Source organism: Petaurus breviceps, unplaced genomic scaffold, assembly GCF_028583685.1.
Source record: "Petaurus breviceps papuanus isolate PSGF00001 unplaced genomic scaffold, PetGlider_PUasm1.0 90977, whole genome shotgun sequence".
NCBI classification, from domain to species: Eukaryota; Metazoa; Chordata; class Mammalia; order Diprotodontia; family Petauridae; genus Petaurus; species Petaurus breviceps.
In genome coordinates this window covers 56,701,928-56,710,083 of record NW_027187391.1, presented here as the reverse complement: position 1 = coordinate 56,710,083, position 8,156 = coordinate 56,701,928, and positions in this window count along the sequence as shown.

Genomic DNA, 8,156 nt, shown 5'->3' with positions numbered 1-8,156 from the left:
TTTTCATGAATGAAAGCCCTTTTGGTTATTTTTTATTATTGGAAAAATTCTTTTATGAAAAATTCAAACCAACAAAGAAAGTACAGATTGCAGTTCTAACATTTTTCAAAAGAGTTGACCAAACATGAGTTCTAAATTGACGTATTATAGTGCACAATAAATAAGGTTTCAAAGACAGGCTAATGCTCCAAAGCTTTTTGAAACAGATCGCTCTGTTATTTATCTATCGTTGATGGAGTTCAATGGATCATCAGATGACATGGAAATTGAAGTCCTTGACTACAATAGTAACAATGCTATTGAAAGCTGTGTAGCAGGATTTGGCTGTGTGTCCTATGGAATAGTCCAGGAGAGAACTGCCTCTGTGGCAAGTGCCTGAGACTTCTCATACTGATGTCTGTGTATAAGACCTGTAACATTGCTATGAAGTGTCTATTTCTAATGAATAAACAGAGATCCATTAGAAGTGGCCTAATGGGTTAGTCCCAGGGTGTGATGGCTTAATGACAGATCCAAAGTATCCAGGACCAAGAGGCAGAAGACAGTTAGAAAAAGGTTTTTTATTTAGTAGAAGCTAGGGGCCAAGAAGAAATTCATTTAGCAGGGAGCCAAGGGAATCTAGTTCAATTTGGACTAGCAATGGAAGCATTGCTAGTAATAGAACACTGGTCTCTGAGAACTTAAAGAAGTACCCTGGACCAGAGACATCCTGGACTCAATCAGTAAATATGAAATACCCACTATGTGCTAAGCACCAGTGATACAAAGGCAAAAATGAAAACAGTTCTTACTCTCAAGGAGCTAAAATTCTGTTGGGCAATATGATTATGTATGTGTTTATATGCATGTGTACATACATATATTATGGATATTATATACATATATATGAGAGAAAGAAGTCAAGATAGCAGAGTAGCAGGAGGTCAGCTCAGCTCTCCCCCATAATTCCTTCACAAAGATTTTACAAATATACCTAACCAAATCCTGACTGGGAAATCCAAGATAAAGTCACAATGGGTTATTTTTTTCTAGCCCATGTCAGCATAGAGAGACAGAGAAATCTGTGGACATGAGGGGCAGGGTTTAGCTGAGAACAGCAGTGTAGAGCACTCCAGTGCTAAGACTGGAAGAAGACTAGCACTGTGAATCAGGAAGAAGAGGTCCCAAATCTAACCCAGAGGGGCCTAATGTGTGCAGGTTGCAAGAAAAGAAGCCAAATGGAAATTCTACTGCTTACAGTTCTGGGTCATAAATACAAAGTTGACTAGAAGTTGTCTGGGCTTAGGGGTGGCATTCCAGGGTGAGCAGAGCAAAAAATTGGAAAATACATCAGAACCAAGGAAGAAATAAATAGAAACAGAATTATCAGTTTGGCATAAGAGGTACAAAACCTCTTGTGGGCTCTAGGCAAGAGAAAGAAAATAGGGGACACAGAGCAAAAACAGATCACGCCAAATCTGGAGAACTGTGCTGAGCACCCTCTTTCTTTCTCACCACCCTCTTCTTCAAAAGAGGATTTAAAAAACAAAGAGGGGGCGGCTAGGTGGTATAGTGAGTAGAGCACTGGCCTCAGAGTCAGGAGGACCTGGGATCGGTTCAGGCCTCAGACACTTAACACCCACACACACACAAAAAATGGCCGTGTAACATTGGGCAAGTCACTTAACCCCAATTGCTTTATTAAAAAAAAAAAGAGAGAGAGAAGTATGAGCATAGGATGGAGGAAAATAGACAATTATTTATCATAACCATGAATGTGAATAGGATGAACTCACTTATAAAATGGAAGCAGATAACAGAATGTATTAAAAAGCAGAATCCAAAAATCCATTGTTTACAAGAGGCCAAAAAAAAAAAAAACCAAGAGCCTAAAACATAAAAATTCATACAGCATTTTAATAGGGGGTTGGAGCAAAATCTATTTTGCTTTCCTTGAAGTAAAGACTTAAGAACTCTAAATAATCCAATGGCCAAACACAATTCCAGAGACAGAGTGATCAAACATGCTACCTATCTCCTAACAGAGAGGTGTTGATACATATAATTTTGGAAATGGAAAGTATGAGAGCTTGTTTTGCTTGACTATGCATACATGTTAAAAGAGGTTTTTTTCCCAATGGGAGGAGAAGTATAAAGAAGAGAATATGAGGGCAGTTAGGTGGTACAGTGAATAGAGCACTAGCTCTGGAGTCAGGAGGACCTGAATTCAAATCTGGCCTCAGGCACTTGACACACTTTTTTTTTGCTTTTTGGAGGGGGGAAGGTAGGGCAATTGGGGTTAAGTGACTTGCCCAAGATCACACAACTAGGTTTTTTTTTGTGTTAAGTGTCTAAGGCCAGATTTGAACTCAAGTCCTCCTGACTCCAGGGCTGGTGCTCTATTCACTGCACCACCTAGCCATCCCAACTCGACACACTTGTTAACTGTGTCACCTTGGGCAAGTCATTTAACCCCAGTTGCTTTGCCTTTCCCCCTCCAAAAATAAAGAAGAGAACATCAATGCTTTTTTTTTTTAAAGCAATAAGGGTTAAGTAACTTGCTCAAGGTTACACGGCCAGTTATTTCTGGGTGTGGTGCTGAGTATCTGAGCCTGGATTTGATCCCCAGGTCGTCCCAACACTGGAGCCGGTGCTCTTACTCGCTGTGTTACCTGACCACCCCTATCACTGCTTTTTAATGAACAAAAAGTAAAATCAAAGAAGAATTATATTGTAAAAGAAGTTTATTATAAAATAAATTTAAGTTAATTTTCAGGGTACTGATATCTAGGTGATCAGAAAATGTCTTGTGTAGAAGATGGCCTTTGACCTAATGTCTGAAGAAAACCAGCAATTCTAAGATTTAGAAATGATAGAGGAAGTGCTTGCTGAGCATGGGAAGGGAGTTTGTGCAAAGGTGAAAGAAAATAGAAGTTATTAACAGAGGAACTTAGATGAGTATGATTCAGTAAAATATCTCCCCAGGTGGCTAAAACTAGACTCCTCTCTGTAACTGTAATTGTCTCCAAAATCTAGTTTTCATCCTCATTTGTCTTTTTACCTAGATAGTAGCATTTGTTTCACTAAAAAAGACTATCCATAAATCCTGTGGTTGATAGCTTGCTCTGAAACATACAAGTGATGTGGAAGAGTCCTATAATTCTGAGTCCAATAGTTATTTGAAACTCAGCTGGTGATGATAAAGGCAAATAACCTGACATGGCACCACAGGATCATCATTGCATAGTTTCATTTCAGAAGCAAAGAGCCTGATTTAGGTATTAGCCATTCCCCTGTTAGGGAGTTAGGAGCTGGTTTAATTATCATCTCAGTTTATAACACTGTCAGTCAGTTATAACTGATAAATGGTCCCTTAAATAAATGTGAAAAAAAATGAATCAAAACTTATGTGATCTCAAAAACAAGATTTCATATCCTCTATTACACAGTGCAAATCTGTCATGACATTCAATCAACTATTTGTTTCATCTATAGAAAATTCAGAACAATAACTGATATTTCTATAGAATTTAATGGTTCATAAAGCATTTCCCTCATAAAACCTTAGGATCAATCAATCCATTGACAATAATTTGTTAACCAGTTGCTATTCCCCAGCACTCTGATATATATACATGAACACATATATACTAATATGTGCATGTGTATATATACACATATGAATATCATTATCCCTGTGCTATAGATCTCAAAGGCAATGTGACATGCTTATGATCATGCATACAGTAAGCATGGCAGCCAGCAATCAAACCCAGAGGTCTTGACCTCAGAACTAGGACTCCTTCCATACTGCCTCCAACTTTAACTGATTTATTTGACTAAATGGACTGGTGGTTTTGGCATTGTGTGGACACAGCTATAATAGAAGATTTCCTCTTCCCAGTTATTCAGTTCACATCTCAATGATATACTTTGTGGAATATTAATATTTATGGAGCTTCAGCAAAATGCAGAAATCAATAGTTGGACAATATTCCAGGAAAGATTTGCCAGAATGAATGAGTCTTAAGGAGAGAGCTAAAGGAAAATAGTGAGGTTACTTGCCAGATTTTTAAGCTAAGGTTATTCAAGGCAAGTGGAGTGGAACATTAGTGGTCAAAGGAAAGAAAGAAAAAGATGGCACATAGCAGGTATATTTGTCTAGAACCTAGGGAACTAATAAGGAAGAATATGAGTTCAGGAAAGATGTCCATAGATATAATTAAGGACATTAGGACAATCGAAGATTTGTAGAATCTGAAAATGAGAGTGAGACTTTAGACTTGTTTTGAAAAGCAGTGAGAGCCAGGTTTGAAGAGGTTACAGACCCTGTGGGAATGTTTTCAATAAGAAGGCTTCTTAGCCACAGGATATGGAGCTCACAAGGTACAATAACAAAGAGAAAGGTAAGAAAATATTGTAATAATTTCAAAAAGAAATGCTAGCTTTTGAATGAGGCTTTGAATGGTAGGCATAACAAGAAATTTCAATGGTTTCTAGGTGAAGAAACTGGTAGAATTTGGTAAAATATAAGTTAAAGAAGTTAGATATGACTCCAACAATGTGCTTGTGAGAAAGAATAAAATAAATAATGCTCGTGATAGGTGAAAAAAGTAAAGAGAAAGGGAAACAGAGGAAAATGGGTGAATTAAGAATGAGTCTTATTTGGACAATGTTGAATTTCAGCAAGGAACCTAGTCAGAGGTACTTGAGAAATAAATAAAAATATATTTAACAGAAAAAATTTAATTTTAATCTTGCCAAATTTTATAATGAAGAATAAAATATTGGTTTGGTTAGTAATGGGATCTCTTCACAGGTAACAAACAGCTTGGGATTATACCCACGATGACCCAGGGAAAAGTCTAACTGACTAGATCCTTTCTTGGGCTGGGAGAGAACCCATTTCTCCCCTCTATGAGAGAAAGACAAGAAAGGTTGATTAGTAAACTTGGGTGTCAATATTCAGCTAATTGTTATGCAAATCACAGAAAAGAAGGAAGGAAGGAAGGAAGGAAGGAAGGAAGGAAGGAAGGAAGGAAGGAAGGAAGGAAGGAAGGAAGGAAGGAAGGAATGGCCAATTAAAAAACACAAACAACTAAGACTCTAAGTCAATGAAAGCTTCCATTACTTTTTATATCTTAGGTGTACCCTGATAGGAAAAAGTTCATAGATTCAGAAATCAAGGTCATCTAGTCCGACCTCCTTATTTTATAGCCCAGCCCTCTCATTTTATAGATGAGGAAATTGAAGGATGTTGTGGTTTGCCCAACTCACTGAGCCACAATTTACTAAGACCAGGAGTTATTAAGCAAGGATTTGACTTCAGATCTTCCTGATCCAACTGTAGGGCCTAATGCATTACACAACACTCTATCTAGGGGGTACCCTGCTTAGAGGAGCTTTTCAAATTCATATCTACACTAGTAAATTTGTTGTACTAAAATCAAAATAACAAGTAACAAAGTGGGTACTTGACAATAACTGAATATCAGATGTTAGTGTGATGGAATATTACTGTACCAAGAATGGGAAATGATGAGTATGAGGAATTCAGAGAACATGCTAGGACTTGTATGAAAGCATCACTGAATTTTTTTAAAAAGGAAAATCTAAATACAAGAACAAGCTCAATATAGCACCACATCCAAGGATGAATCTTCCATCATTTAAACTAGAATTCTAACCTCAGAAAGATGCAAAGCAGCATATATATTTGCCTGCTATAAACTGAATAAATGCCTTTCATGTATATGCATTCCTATTTTAAATGCATGTGGATGCTATTATGATTAGTAAAATATAAATGAAGCAGTATTGAATTTACAGAAATCTTTTGTAATCATATCCTTTATCAAGCAATGAGCTCAATGGCAATTCTTTGGAAATTTGTGAATTTTTCTGATGTTACAAAAGAATCTTCATATTCAAAACTTTAGGTATAAATATATATAGGTATAAACTACATATAGTGATATAAACTATCATTACTGTTATAGATACAGCTTAAAGCTAGATTCTGAGGCCATAGACAACAAGTACAGGTTAAGGGAATGTATCAAAGGATCTTTGTAGGAATAGAATAGTGATAAGGATGCTGGACTTGAAGTTAGAAACTCTGGATTCATAGCCATGATGTAAGATATACTACATATAAAATTGTGGGTAAATAATTTTGCTTTAAAGATAGATAGATAGATAGATAGATAGATAGAGAGATAGAGAGATAGATAGATAGATAGAGAGATAGATAGATAGATAGATAGATAGATAGATAGATAGATAGATAGATAGATAGATAGATAGATAGATAGATAGATAGGTGATAGACATAATTTTATGTACATATCTAATTTTACATGCACTACATGCTATATATGTATTTGGTAGGGTTAAAATCTTCATAAAATGAGACTAACAATAAATGTGCCATTTAATTAACAATATTAACAGTAATCATGAGGATGGTAATAATAATAAAATAATAACTAATCTTTATAATATAGTGCTTACAATGTGCCAAATACTAGACTAAGTGCTTTTACAATTATTTTCTCATAATACTACTGACTCAATCCCAGGTTTTTAATTAAAGACTTTTTGTTTTTCAATCATAGTCATTTCCAGCTGTACTCCCACCCACCCACCCAATGAAACTTTCTTGTGATAGAGAATAATAGTTCAGGAAGATCAACCAATACAATAACCAAGGTCATCACTGTATGCGACATTCTCTGTCTATGGTCCTTCATCTCTTCAGAAGTATGGAGGAGAATGTCAAATGATTTTACTAGGGTATATGAAACATTCCCCCTCTAAAGTCCTGTATCATCATAGTGTGGTAGTGAGTTGGATCTTTTTTTTTTAATTCAAGAAACATTAAATTTTATTCAAGAAATTTGTATTATGTCTTTAATATATGAAAGGATATGTGCTAAGTACTAGGGATACAAGGATAAAGTAACATATCCTTTTCCCTAAATGAGCTTACATTCTAGTGGGACAGTAATATTACTGCCTAGATACTCCCTTTACACAGATAATAGACATATATATATATATATATATATAGATATAGATATAGATATAGACTCAGTGACTTCATATATGACCTTTAAACACTATTGAGTCTAAAAACTAAAAATTATCACCCATTTGGTCAATATTATGATGATTTTCCCTGGATTTAACTTATTAACTCACAGATTACAGATCTGGCCCATATCTAAATATTCTATAACTTTGTAGGACCTGAAGAATAAAAGAATTTGCATTTCACTGGCATAGGCAGGACAACTTTTTGCCATATATCACAAAGAATGAGCCACATATCTTGAAAACTATGGCAACAGCTTCTGAAAGGCAGTGTGGCATAGCAGAGAGCACTAAAATCAGAGAATCTGAAGCCAAATCCTGACTCAGACATTTACTGCCCATGTGACCTAATGCAAGTCTTCATTTTCCTAAACAGAGGGTTGGACTAGGCAACCTGTAAAATCCTTTTCATCTCAAAATTTCTGATCTGATAATCCTACAAAGTGAGGAAGACTTTAGATGTGAGCTCCATGATGGATTATGAGTGTCAATCATCTAAGGGAAAACCTGAATAAGTCAAGACAAGCTCATCACTGAAAGAAGCTGATATTGAGAGTATGGTTTTATTTTGGTCACAACAGTTCATGGAACTGTCTACCAATCTGTGGAAAAGACTATAGGAAACACCCATGTAGGTGAAATCTGGAATCCCTGTGTAATGATAATGGAAATCCGAAGATCTTCCCTGCCTCTTGGCCCCTTGATAGGCTTAAGTGAATCTGAGAACCTTCCCTGATTTGAAAATATACTCTGTTCCCTAATAGGCTGAATGTGGTCACATGGAGCCTGTGGTGGGAGGCATGTTTTTCAGGAATGCCCACACCTTGTTACTTTGTGATTGGGCAGTGGGTCAAGAGGGTTGTGACAATATCTGACCAGGAGAAAGCTCTATATAGCCTGATGTGAGGTTTTGCTTTGGGCCTCACTTTGGGAAGAGTAGTGTGATTTGGCCAGATGAAACTTTGGGCAGCCATTGAGCCCCCCAGCTTTGAAAATCCAGATGTTGGTGCTTTCCTCTCTGGTAACTAACTACGTATGGATGTAATGGTCAGACAGCTGGAAGCCCTGTCTGCTTAACTGTG